The sequence below is a fragment of the Varroa destructor genome, unplaced genomic scaffold, assembly GCF_002443255.2.
Source record: "Varroa destructor unplaced genomic scaffold, Vdes_3.0 BEIS01000001.1, whole genome shotgun sequence".
NCBI classification, from domain to species: Eukaryota; Metazoa; Arthropoda; class Arachnida; order Mesostigmata; family Varroidae; genus Varroa; species Varroa destructor.
In genome coordinates this window covers 12,851,320-12,865,736 of record NW_019211454.1, presented here as the reverse complement: position 1 = coordinate 12,865,736, position 14,417 = coordinate 12,851,320, and the positions used below count along the sequence as shown (strand labels likewise).

The following is a 14,417-nucleotide window of genomic DNA, read 5'->3' as shown; positions in this document are numbered from 1 at the left end:
ATCCCCCCCCCCCCTTTTCTCCCCCAAAGACGACATTGAGATTTTAGTTTATTAATCGTCACAAACTCGTCATGGGCTCCCCATACAAGCTCCGTGGTAGGGCTTGGCCTCAGACGCCCATCCAGCACAGTTTCTATATTACACATGATCAATTTCACCAGTACTATAATCCTCACGCTTTCAGTCTATCTATCACTTCATTCGATCCCTTACGAACCTCGTTCCGTGCAAAAGTCTTTCTTCTGCCTCGTTCTGTTTCAGTTGCACATCGCCCTCCTCCTAGGTTGCCTTTCATGGGTATCCTGAACGTCATCTCGTTCGTAAAAGAATCATTACTCTTTACCAGCTTTGGACAGAGCTTCGGATCTCCTGGCTTGCCCGGGTGGATCTGAAACCCGAAAACTCCTTTCTTCCACGAAACCCCTCGCCTTTTTCTTTAGAGCCATTTTTTTTTTCTTTTCCTTTGCTTGTTTTTCGCTTTGTTCCTTCTCATTATCTTTTTCCATTGCGTCTACAGTGAATTTTTTCATTTGCCAGAATCATTGTGCTATGTCATGGAGTGGTATATATCGTAAGGGGAGTGAAGAATCGCCGCAGGCTTTTCTACGTCTCGTTTAGTGTCCTCCTCTCTCTCTCTCTCGCCGTTTATATCCTTATTATTTTCTTTTTCCTCTCTGAGAAGCTTCCGCATGCCGGCCTTCACTGCCCCCGGAAAAGGCCCCGAGGACTCCCAACAAGAAACCCTTTTCGCTTACACCCCATCCCACATTTTCTTGGGTTTTAGCTTCTCTCCGTTTCCATCTCTCGGTTACCCCCCGTCCCCCACCAGTGATATTCCTCAGTCAGCGTTTTTCTCTTGCGTTGGCTTACTTTTTCTCCTCGCCGTTACTTTATCCTCTGTTGTCGACGCGCTCCGCCCCCTTAGCGACGCTTGAGCGCAGTCAACGACCAAGCATCGTAGGACCCTACACACTAGGTAGGATGAAGAAGAGGGACTGCCCTAACTTTGGTCGGTTGGTGGCGGATCTTATGGCGGTGATGTGATCGTGGTCGTATCCAACGTTCCATTTTTCATGTCCAAAGGATCATCATCACCATCACACACGACCAGCAAACGGGCAGCGGGACTGGACTCAACCGACGTTAGGGGCAAACGTAGCCGCAGAACCATCAGCATCACTAGCACAGGGAGCAGCAGCAGCAGCAAGAAAGTATTATATGAGGACGCTTGCAGGCTAGGGCTGTTTCGGCTGAAGCGAAGCTGCCATCGATGCGTGTCTACCTACACTTGATGTCGGTGTCGGCGTTGATTGGCCTCTGCAGGCCTGTGACTACCGTTTTGCTGCTTCTGCTGCCGCTGCCGCCGTCGCCATCGCCGCTGGCAGCGTGTTCAGTGTATGTGTCGTCATCAGTGAGCGTAGCCAAATGACTGAGAGCATGGTGAGGGGACTGTGTATGGAGAAAGAGGCGCAAACTGGCGAATAGATGAAGGGAAAACTCGGCAGGGAGAGGCGAAAAGCGATGGAGGCAGTTCGTCCTCACTTCTTTTGATCGATGGACTAACATCATCTCTCCAACGTTAGCAATGCCAGCCCGCTCGTGCTGGTAGTGGGAGGGGCTGGACAAGCGAGCCGCAGCCCCGTAGCCACCCCAGCATCCCTTCACAGAGGCTCCTAGGAGCATCCCCTGCTTGACCTGCTTGCTTTAACATTCCGTAAGAGTTATACGGCTTTGCTACTAATATATATATATATATATATATATATATATGGCTAAGCTGGTTTGCGTATATTGTTATTTATATGTATGGGTCTGGTTTAGTCTAGTAGAAATTTAGTAGAATGGATCAAGGACGAAACTACTTCAAGAGCGACTTTTGTGCAATGTTGTCGGTGAACGTGGAAGACATAATGCTGACGTCAATGAGCAACAAAAGCAAATAAAACATAAAACCCTGTATAGACCTTGAGAACCTAAAAGTGGAGTGAAGGCCAGAGTGAAACCTTTGCTTTGATATTAGTTATGTTTACCGATAAGAGACTAATGTTTACCTACCAATGAGTAGAGTTTGTGTCTTGACCTAGTAACCATACTTTACGTACAGGCCTGTTGTTAAAACGATAACTACTTAGATATCTCCATATAGGCGTAATTCTTTTGACGTTTTATATATACTTTATTTGGATCTGACGATTAATTGTCAAAGCGTGTGTGCGCTTTGAATTGACCAAATGGCCTAACGATTTGTAGGTTGCCAGCCGCGTTGTTTAATCAGTGATACAAATAGAAGACTTGATATCAAAAAGAAAACGGTTAAAGAAGAACAGAACGAAATCACTCGAGGATCCTTTTGGCAGATTTTAATCTCGCTAATTACTGGCTGTTAATGTGGCATGCCCGTGTTCGTTGGAAATATCAGAACGAAAACCCAACGTTACCCCTTTCTCTGCATCGTCCCTTAGTCGGCCCTGATCAATGATTGTATACTAGTTATTAAGGTTAAATTAAATTATTCTATTAAGTTAATAAGTTGTTATTATTATCCTTGTTCATTAAAACTCAAAAATAATCTTCACATTTTGCAAAAGTCTTTCCATTACCGAAGGTGTTCAGTAGCTCGTGCTGCACCTATGAATTTTATCCGTTTCGTTAACATTAATTTTCGCACACACGTATACAACATTGAATTCGGTATTAAAAGCCATATACGCAGCAAGCGTTCTGCAGGGTCTAATCATATTAGATGTGATTCGATACGGGTCATTTTCAACGATGACGAACCAGCTTCATGCATTGTGCCCTTCCATTCTAAAGAGAGCTAATCACAGTTCTCATCTTGGCGGCTAGATGCATCACTCTCCTTTTTGGAGGCCTAGCATACTGCACCTAATTCATGAGAGGATTGCCCATTTCTTCCGCTTTATAATTCATCGGCCAGCTTTGGTGTGGTCGAGTCCAACCGACTTCGAACTGGGCTCCAAGTAGCTTCTTCAATATTCATCTTGGATCTTGCACGAGATGCCTCGAAGGCCTGAACCCTCTCGTGTGTCACTCGCTACGCGAGGCCCTATCCCGTGCGTGCCATACATGTCTGGGGTGTCCGTTTTCTGTAATGAAAGTCAAATCGTTTCCTATCGTGTAACAGTTGATTGGCCTGCTTCATCAATCAGAACTAGTAGTAGCACCGCTCAATATTAAAACTGTGTGTGGGTGCCATCGGGACATACCTTCAGCAATCCTCAATGTCAGCAGTCAAGGACTGAAGTAGCTATCCATTCATCGAGTCTAGAGATGACTTTGGAACAGAGGAACCGTTGTCTAGCATGACGAAAGCACCGAATGAATAATCAACGCTGAATGGTATTTTGGATGGATGCATTTTGAGCTCACAAGAGAACCCCAAGCGTTTCGTTGAAGCTAAGCCTCTTTTAAGTGTGGACTTTTTAGTCTGCCTTGTCGATTTTTGTCGGTGCCGCCGGCACCAGCAGCAACAAGATCATACATCATTCGCTTGACGAGAAATCTACTAAGGCCCTTGCCTATTGGATTCGTTCGCTTTCCACTAGTAGCGCCTACAAAAAATCAAACTACATAACAGCGGTACCACTAATGGTATTGGATACCTTCGTTCAATCGTTTGGTTGGAAACTGGGTCGGGAGAAGGTTAGGTCCCCGATATTCGACACTGGCCCCGTTTTACCTTTTAGACTATCGTGTATTTATCAGAGCCATTCATACATACTGGAGGTGATCTTTGCATCGAATCCGCTATGGCGTACACAAGTTCGCAAAATTTCACCGTTGTACGTCCAGATGATATCGAATTTGGCCAGTCAAGTCGACTTGGGTAAACCTAGTTGAAATCGCTAAGGATGCAAGGCACATACATGCAGAAACAACGGTTAACGTTGACGGGGCTTAATGTCGAATATACCATCAAAAGATGCCGAACCTGATCTTCCTGTTTATCAAACGGAACAACTATCTGCAATACCGCCTATGTTAAGCAAGTTTGAACAAGACAGCAAAAGATCTATTAGTTTGCCATTACACTTGTCCAAGAACAAGTAGCTACTGCCAGTAACCGTCGGAGAGCTGGAATGAAGAACACCTCATTTGAAGCTGACATCATTTTATATAGCGATGAACCACAAAGCTGTATTGGCCTAGCTTAACGTTCCGGAACGAAATTTGCTTGTACATTTATTTTAGAGGCATGTTTAAAGGGTAATGTTCAATAACATATAATTTGCTCTTGTTTTCACTATTCTATAGTTGACAGAATCTACTAAACTGATGGCTACTCCTCGTTGCCGGCGGATAGTTGCTCAAAGTACTATTACCCATTAGAGTTTCCACTTAACCATCAGCAGCAGCCAAGCAGCTAGCCCCACATACATGGCATAGTATTGCTCCAATTGTTGTCCGTTTGCCCCTTGGAATTGCGGACAGCTCTGGACAGACTTCTATCCTCACGACAGGTCTCCACGCGGTAGCGCCAGCAGCCCCCAACCCCTGCAGCAGTTCTCTTAGCCTTCTCCTGGATAGACTTGGCGTATATTTACTGAAGGATGTGCTCCTGCATCGTCGCCACCTCTACTGTCATTGGGCCTGCGCGGGGTTTAGAGAGAGGCAGCACGACAGCTCCGCTACTAGCTAGCATTAGCTTCAGCGGTCGATCAAAGCATCACTTTCACCAGTCGGGGTAGGTCAAAGGGAGGTAGCTCCAAGCAGCAAGATGAGCTTTTCGAGCCAGCTGAGTACTGCGTAAAGGTTGCAAGGCATGCCAAAATGGGCAAGAAGTACAGACTCTAAACGGAAAGAGAGTTCATTTATCTTTTGCCGAATCGATTAACTACATGACAGACAAGCACAGGCAGCCTCAGACAACGAGAACGAGAAAGTGATAGTGGAAAAGCGAAAGTAGGAAGTTCGGAAAAGTGAGGATCGGTTTCGATTGCTGCCACTGCAGTTATTCCAGACTGATCCGTTTCAGCAGCCTCATACGGACAGCCTGATCTTTCTCTCTCTCTCTCCATATATATATATATATATATATATATCATTCACACACACCCACATTGTATCGTCGTTTCATACTCTTGCAACTAGACGCATCCTGTCACATAGTGTTTCCTTCTTTCTCCGCTCTCGTTTTCTCGCCATCAGCAGCTCATGACGGAAGCAGGAAAAGCTCTCGCAGTTTTAAGTGTGATTTTACTGAGAGGGGCTGTAGCTCTTCGATGTTTCTTCGCACGTTTGGGGCCGCTATAGCCACTGCGTCTCTCCAGTGTCGCATCCCTATAAATCATTCTTTTAAACATTTGAACCCCGGGTCTCCCTTTTAAGGCGCTAGTGAGCCACTGTTCGTTCATTTGTCCGTCCGTCCGTTGGCTTAGACCCATTCAAGCTCCACTTCGTCCACGCGAGGCTCATGCTTTCGATGTTTCTAAGCTTTTCGGTACCTCGCTGTTCCCTGTTATATACGTATCTTGTATGCTACGGCATACCCTCTCCTCCTCAGCTTGGCAGTGATGATTTTCCTGGGCTGGGCTGAGCTGAGCCGACGCTGAAGGCGTCGTTTTTATTGCGGTCGGCTGCACTGTCAAACGTTTGCTATTTCTAGACATTTACGGAAGTTACAAGCACTAGCATATTTTTACAGGTATATCCCTACGTCCTGCGATGAGCTTATTCGTTCAGTCGTATTGTTTCCTCCTACTAAACTGGTCGTTTTCCTACGATTCACTAACGCAGTAGACGACTTTGATAGCCTGTTAGGTTCTGCTATGCACGAGGTGAATAGGACTTCATGAAGGATTAGGAAAACTGCTAACAAAAATCAAAAATATATTTGATATGAGCGAACGGTATTTTTACGTTGAAATCTGGCACATGATGGTATCACTGTCAACCAGCTCACAGCATAAAGGTGTCTGGCAAGCTTTACTAGGAGAGACATTTTGTTGCATTTTAGAATGTGAACGCTGAAATGGGTCTATGCATGTAGATTACTTACGCATACACTATTTGCGTCAGCCGCTGTGAGTAAAGAAATTCTGAGACGACTGCATTCTCTAAGCAAGAGGATAGCATCAAAATATTACCTATTCACCTAACTTGCATCTACTCAACGTTGCCACAAACGTTCCGAGCCAACTTACTTGACTTTTCTATTAGGTCTGCAGTCGGTTCGAGCACGTGTGTGCGTACGTATTTTTCAATATATGTCCTAGGGACAGCTTCAAAGTATGCTATGATTATATGGTAGATATTTACGAGTGACAAGCTTAGAAAAGCGCACGATGCTGTTTTACCTCTCCTTCTTATAGAAACAAGCTATTGTTTCAGCTTGGTTATTATAATTTAGGCAGAACTGACCCCTAATGGGGCTCATCGGTTATAAATATGTCTGCTATTACCGCTACCTTGGCCATTCATTTGAACGCTGTTGTTGTCGTCATCGTGGCTGCCGATAGTGTTTTGTTTAGTCCTGTTTGAAGCGACGGAAACGAAGAGCTCGAAACGCGCAACCATTGTCGAGAATAAGGAAGGAGGAGATAGACAGCTTGTTTCCCCTGGCTTTTAACGTTGGCGCGGTTTGTTTCGCAATTTTTTTTCTTGGTAGCAGCATCAACAGCAGCTCGAGTAACTCCTATTAAGTGCATCGTTGGAGGCAAGAAATTAGGTAAACAGACGTGTTAGCAACACATTCGCTTAAGCACGCACAGGCACACATAGGCGCACATATTAAGCACACGCTCTGACAAACATTTTCGTACCAAGAGACCAAATAAAAGTGCGAGACGATCATTGTCGAATGTGTTGCTGCCGTGGTACGAATCACAGTGATAAATGCATACATAGACGAGACTTGTTAACCCTAACCGCTTGGGGCTTTTACATTGGTCACGTCTGAGCGCACACTCGTCTCCTGCCCGCCATTGTGGATGCGTCCGTAGACATCGCGGCGCCACGGAGGAGCAGCCCCGAGATGATCTCCCCGAGAAATAAAAGGAAAAACTTTTACCATGTATATATATGTCAGTACGTATATATTACTGTAGGGCGTCTGATTCGAGAAGTAACCAGCACGAAATGACAGCATCGGGGAGAAGCTTGTTAAGAGCACCAGCTTATTTTAGAGATATAGTATGATGTATTATATAGACAAGGAGAATGCTTGCGAGCATAAATAATAACAACAATGGCTAGCAGCGTCATGAGACGACGCTGACGGCGATAAACAATCTCGGTTAGGATCTCTGTTCTTACTATTATAAAACGGGTAGTTTTTACGGTGTGATTACGATTGTGCTTTTTACGATTGGTAATTAAATGCATATCATGTTGACTGTTGGCGTCACGACGCGAGCATCAATACGTCAGCTGTCTTTTGAGCGGAGGACCATGTTTAGGCACAATGAAGCTTTTCCGCTTAGGGAAAACTCCGACAACACCATAGCCGTGCCAGCGATTACAGGTAGCCTGCGTGATTCTTCAAAGGCAAAACATTTTCTCCAGATGGACTTTTTATTACTTTAGGCACAAATCAATAGAAAAAAAAACATGTTCTATATGCCTAATGGCGTACACCAGATTCAACCAGCGGATTAGCGTTAATTCGCTTTGAAAGATTCTCTTCAGTATCTATACTCCTGATCGGATAGCGCGCATATACGAATTACATAGGAAATGACGCTGTATATCAATGGGCTTTTTAGTAGTAGCGCGTGTTTGCTATAGCATTTTTTGTGGGTCGAAACGTTGGGGTGAAGTGGCCTGACATGGCGTACCGTATCCAATTTACACTGTCCGTAAGGCCTCTGCCGTCCAATAATTCGACACGGATCGAATGCAGATGATATATAGGTGAAATATTAGAACAGTTATTATAGTAACAATGCGACGGATTACGTTGACGTACGGGCGACGTCCAGACAGCGCATGGAAACTACTTCAACGGCTCATCTTTTACCATTGCGTAGAAGTCATTGGCACTATACATTAGACACCTACGCCAGTGAACAGTATCAGCAGAAACAGTCGTCGCATAGTAAGTTATCATTGTAAAACTGACGATGACGCGTGTCTATCTAATAATCTAAAAGATTCTGATGTATATTTGGCGAGAAATAGAAGATCATTTACGTGCTACAATGTTTCTTTTTCTTTTCATTATCTTTTTCTTGCTTTACAGCGGTACGCGTCGTTGGTCACTGAGGCGACTGCATTTACGGCCATTCAATGACGACGCATCAAGCGTTGAACGCGCCCGGTGAGCGTCTAGCAATGTTTGAGACGTTAGTTAGTAACGACCTGCACTGCCTAGCCAGCCGTTTAAGTAGGTGTTCATTGAGCGCCGGACATGATATAGGATTTTTGTTATTATGAACGATGCAGCTTTATAAACAACATGCGTAAGTAGTGGGGGGTATAGGATATAATATAGATTAGGAGATAGTAGGAAAGTGATGGTCACCATAAGATTTTATTCAAGCATTGCTGGAAAAGATGACGCGTGGGTCGAATGAAAAATGTAATCGCTCTGGGTCTTTGAATCTTCAACATAAACTTTGTGACCTACTTGGCAACATGTAATATATTAATCAAGCAAATAATATAAATATGGAGAATAATTAAATTTCGCTGCGTTTATGTTAAAATTCGGCGTGACCGGGTGAGATGTTTCAAATGCTGACAAGCGTAGTCGCAGCTGGAACGTTTGTTCGAATACCTATGCAGCCCTTACACTTTAGGATCGTTTATAGAATAGCCCTTTGGCACATGCGTCGGTTGTTCCGTGTCAGGGGACACAGTTTTATTTTTCCCCGATAGGGAGAAAGTAAAGCAAGCAAGCAAGCAAGCAAGCAAGCAGCTAATGACTAGACAGATAACAGAAAAGATAAAGGGTCACTCGAACAAAGCAGGCCTTTTTTTTTCTTAGATTTCTAGTGGAACAAGCCATTTAAGGCCTATACTTATGCAATTACATTCTCGAACAATAAAATGAACCTTTCAGAAGGACGATTATTAGTTGGTCAGCTAATCCTCCGCCCGACTAATGGTCATACACACATTCCTGGAGCCAAATTAATATAATTATCTATGTAATGTAATAAATGTGGATAATCTGTAGGGGGAATGAAATACAATGATATCTTACATGCACGCACACATGCGTAGATATACAGGCCCGAATACACGTAATAATTTAGATTTAGTGTAGTTGAAAAAAAATAACATACTAATCTGTGTTGTTGTAAAGCGTTGCTGCGAATGAAGCCGAATTCAACATTGATTCGTATTCCGGAGCTCAGGCCCACTTACGGCAGGTGTCAATACTTAACCACAGTGAACAGCTCGTACCGGTTGGGATTAGCGATCAAAGCATTGATACGGTAGTAAAGTAGGCCCATTTATATTACAGCCTTCAATCGGGCTGTGAGCTTAAACGAAGCAAGTAAGTACGCTGATTCGAATACGCTAGCTCATTATTTCTCCCATTCGGAACTAGCATCAGCTGTGATCATTTCACTAGAAATGTGTCTTCATCTGAGCATCACCGTTCATGCCAGTACCGTAATACATCTGAGAAGATCGGGCAAGAAACATGTAGAACTGACCTGCTATCATCATTTTATTTGTTCACATCGAAAACGTTAGCGGTTGTTTTATTTTACGGAAACAAAAAGCATAATAGGCAAGTAATTATGCCTATTGATCATTATCATCTAAGTGTCTTTATATCGCTTGTCCAAGCATCAAATCCCAGTCATCTACGTCTACGTCGAACGTGTCCGACGTTTTTTCTGCGACGAACTAATTTATCCGCTGAAATATTGCATATATGAGCGCGACCTGTCGTCCAGCGTCATCAGCAATTAACGAAAAGTGTTGCCAATCAGGATCGACGCCGACGGCTCAGGCGTTGCCAAATAACTTAACGTGATATAATTGTAGATAATTGCGAATATAGATTTGTCCGATTCAGCCTGATCCAGTTAACGTAAATAGGAAAGTATCAGAGCTAGAGTAATATGGCTCGTGGGCTTAATGCTCGTTTGTCACAAACTGCTTACGCTGTCGCTACCGTTATCGCGTGTATTTGTGATCTGTTTATTATTAAGTAGAAGTTATTAATTCTATACAAAACTGTATAAGTCCCTCATTGGTATATGGTCGACGACTGTTCGTACTTCTAATGCTGTAACGGTACGATCTGCGTCGAAGGAATAAAACTTACCTAGTCATGCCCTCGAAATACCTGTAAATGCGAGCATCCACAAGGACACGGACTGATATTTTTACATCCTCGGTCCATTCTGTCGTCAATACTTCGACTGGCCATGTTTTTTTTAATCTTCATATAATTTCCACTTCTGCTTTATCGATCCCTGTCCTTCTGCGTTAACGTTATAAAGCGTACTTTATATTCGTGGATTTTCACTCTTACTGGCCGAACATGGCATTTAAAGGTAAGACCGCGTGTCAAGAGTAGTGATTCTATGTTTTCATAGCTTGGCCATTTTCAACACCGAAATAAGCACGCCCTTCGAAGCCTATTCTCTTGTCTCTGTAGATACTGCGTCAGTTAACCGATGTCTTTTTAATGATCCATATTAAAAATAGACGCTCAACGCTTGATCGAAAATAGGACCCAGGTAGTTGCTTGTGCTGTGGAGGGTAGTGCGATTCAATTTCACCACCTGTGTCGACAAAATTTATTATACGGCTCGGCCTTTTTACGTAACCAGGAATGATATTTTCGTTTCGACGACATTTTTAACTCGTCTGACTCTCTTGTCGCCATCGTTTAGTTAAAAACGTAAAAATACGATTTTGAAAAGAAAAAAAAAAAAAAGGTTTTGCTCCCAGCCCATTACGGCCGGTGACGAACGTGTCGCTTTCTATCGAACTGTCTTAATATGTACCATTTCGAAAATGCCATTTTTAAGAATGAACGACATAGCTAATAAATTCTGGGTTACCACACGGTCACAAGCAGCTTTTTTCCCAACGTTCTTATCAATTCAGTATCTATCGAACTTTTTTCTGTATTGTCGCTTATTCCGCATTTTATAAACTGTGCTGCACTATTAAATTACTTAGCTTCACCGTTTTCTAGAAGTTGTTTTCATTTATCAGCATGCACGAGAATCCACCTCAGATTAATTCAAACGACTCTCTCGGACATCGGAGCTCGGGAACCCTAAACGTAGTCACTATTCGCATACCAATATGTTCGTTCTTAACAAAAAAAAAAACAATAATAAAACAAAACGGTATACAGATTCAAATTGTGACGGTCATTCGTCGAAAACAAACGTGACCTATCGTATCAGCAACTGCTACCTGGTCGTATAGTTTTGTTGAGTATGTTAATTAAATAAATAACTAAAATGCTAAATTACCTACAGCCTAAAGCCATAGCGCACAAACAGCTAACCGAATACGAATCGCCTCTCTGATACCTGTTCCTTCCCTCACAGACGATCCAATATGTACATCCCTGCGCCTTGAAAATGAACATCGCTTATTAAACGCAGTAAAAGGTGACTTGTTGAAACGCTAATTCAACTCATTTAGCTACACGTAGTAAGCTCAGAAAGAAAGAAAGAAAGACTTCTCCTCTCAGTGATCTGAAACGAATTAAACATTCTCACTCCAGATAGCGAAGTATCAAAATGTGCATCGACTTTGCTTGCTCACATCTGATTAACACGTACAAATGTACGCTGCGCAAAAAGGCTAGCACACAACTGCCAGGCCATACACATCTTACCACTATAATCTAGTTTACTAATATGTAACGTTCTAATATGTGTCGTTGGCAGAACCCAAAAGCTTTGTCGTCCAAGACGAATTAGCAGTTGGTATATTTGTTTTTTTCTTTTTTGTATCTGCCGCCTGAAACAGTCAGCGCTAGCCCAATGTTTGCTTCTCTATGCAACGAGTGATCGATTTAGCGTAAATAAATGCCACATGTTCCTCGCGGCCAGAACGACATGGAGCTATATGGACACATACAAACCGCGTACTCCGTTCTCGCGCACAAACGTCTCGTCAGCTCAGACCATCGCCGCTCCAGCGCCCAATGCACGGCTTATTTAATCGCATAGAAAGCCAAAGGGAAACTGGCTGTGTTAACAGCTCTGAATGCGACTGCCATATTATGTGTCGACTCCTATTATTGTTACCGATCAATCTTGGTGTCGAATAGAAATAGCTACATGTGCTCCAGCAGTAGCGGCAGCGGCAATGGTAGTCGACGGGTACAACGTCTACCTGGTACTGCTCCCATAAAACTGCGCCACCTAACGTCACTACCACAATCCGCAGCAGAATCATCATCAGCAGTTATACACAATAGGACTAATATCTATTTCGAAAATAGCAATTTGTTAATGTTTATCGATCAATCGTTAAACGCAACTACCTGGTTGCCAGCTGTAATAATCTGATAGGTCTAGACATGTGTACATCTAGCTGTCTGTAGTTGTAGCGCTGCATACGCAAGCGAAACAGGATTGCAAACGCAGACAGCGAGCACCCAAACATGCAGAAATAGGCAGACCAAAATTCGAAGTAATGCGCTGCAAGTATCAGAACTCTCGTTAGGCAAAAATCGAATTCTCGCCAACGAAAGCCAAGTGCGATACGGTGTCAGTGTGCTTACGTACGTTCATCCCTCTACAATACAACCTTAGCAAACATAAATCAGAGAAGCTGCTTCGGCAAAATGTTTCACGTATCGAATTGCGCGTATGAACCGAATCAGAAATGTCATGACGTACATCGCTAGCCTGGGCTTCTACTCAACGTCCCTTCCGCCGTTCGGTTCACCGTTTAGCCATTAGATAACGTTGGACATAACGCAATTACGTATGATCGTTCCCTCGCGTTAACCGGGACCGTACGAAATCAGCGTTGTTGTTTTATTTAGCCAAGCTAGTCCCAACAGCGGTTGCCGCGGATTAGCATTAGCGGCAGGCTACAGAAGAACCGAGCGCTATAAAGCTTAAACTATGTGGGAGTACAGATAACTACGAAGCAATTAATCATCACAAATATTTTGCAGGGAACGATGGGCTAGCCGTGTAAATACTCGCCTGACTCGTGCGACAGACTCGCACGGCCACAACGCTAACATCTGTATGTCTGCGCGAAACGATCAAATAGATGCGAATGCACTATTCGAATTGTTGAATATGCTCAGACTATATAGGTTCGATCGTATTGGAAAACGGGCGATCAAGTCTATGATTGATCCTATAAGCACAAGAAACACTGATTGACAACATTTGTGACCCATCAGGCAATGATATATAAACGGCTGCCAATTTTTGAAATTTCAGTATCATGTGTGTAGCTTGACTGCTTGCGGAAATAGTTTTTGTGGATTTACTCACAGTCAATCGCTGAATAGGCTAGGAGAAAATTTGTGAAAATGAAGGGGTGTGTCAGACATTTTCTTCTGAGAGGGTCGTATGGCATCGTTGCTTTGACAGCATTTTTACAAGAGGACTGAAGGTCAAGACCTATTTTTGTTAAATAGTGAGCAAGAGCACGCTCCCCTGTGTTTGGTTGTGTCCGAAATTATACATCTGTTCGTCTGCTCTGTTGTGTTTACTGCGCGGGTGTTAATATCTATTTGAAAGCCATTGATTATTGTATGAAGTCACTATACGATTTAGTGTACTACAAAGTCAGACTATTTTTTAGAGACAAACGAATTATCCCTATGCAGCTCGTGCAGGATTGCATGTGAATGCAATTAGCGTGCCTTATTGTATTTTTGTTCTTGGTTGATTTTTCGCTTCCTGTCATACAGATGGTAGCGCTCAATCTTACCACATCTATACATTTTTCTAGATCATCAAAAAAAACTCCACCATCAACTATAAATAACATCTCTAGAGTGTGTTATGGTCCCCCTACTTTCATTATCGCGTCGCCATTCTACACGGATACTTTCACAGTGACGACGTTAGCAGACACCAGCATAGTTAATACAACATCATAATGATAATAACAATAATTAACCATCAACATTTATCTTGCGAGCAAGATTTGTAGAGCACATCGTAACACAAAAAACAAGCGCGAAGCAGTTATACACACGTACAGGCGCACGCACGCACGCACGCACATACATACATTGACACATAAATAAATGTATGGACACAACATACATGCATGAACTCGGTGCGCAGCTAGCTAACTGAGCATAAAAAATTACACAGTCATCTGTTAGAGAAGCAGTTCCCTAACTGTTTAGATGGCCATTTTGGCTAAAAGATGAAAATAGAGCCAGCAACGTAAACAGTACTTAGGCACATACTATTGTACACTATAACGTAATAAAGATACATATAAATAGTACATTGTCGTATACTGGCAGACATTGTCGTAGG

At 43.1% G+C, this 14,417-nt stretch overlaps 2 long non-coding RNA genes across 2 annotated transcripts in view; one reads left to right on the top strand and one right to left on the bottom strand.

The window, feature by feature from the left end:
* Positions 1–9,336, top strand: part of LOC147758272 (uncharacterized) — a 123,669-nt gene extending 114,333 nt beyond the window's left edge. Inside the window, exon 3 of the long non-coding RNA XR_015323033.1 lies at positions 8,201–9,336. This is a non-coding gene — a long non-coding RNA (uncharacterized LOC147758272). The remainder of the gene's footprint in view (positions 1–8,200) is intronic.
* LOC147758271 (uncharacterized) lies at positions 118–12,020 on the bottom strand. The gene is made up of 4 exons (XR_015323028.1): positions 11,475–12,020; positions 6,429–6,655; positions 3,228–5,829; positions 118–3,107 (listed from the first exon to the last, which is right to left on the bottom strand). It is a non-coding gene; the product is annotated as an uncharacterized LOC147758271 (long non-coding RNA).
* Between the last annotated feature and the right edge of the window lie 2,397 nt (positions 12,021–14,417).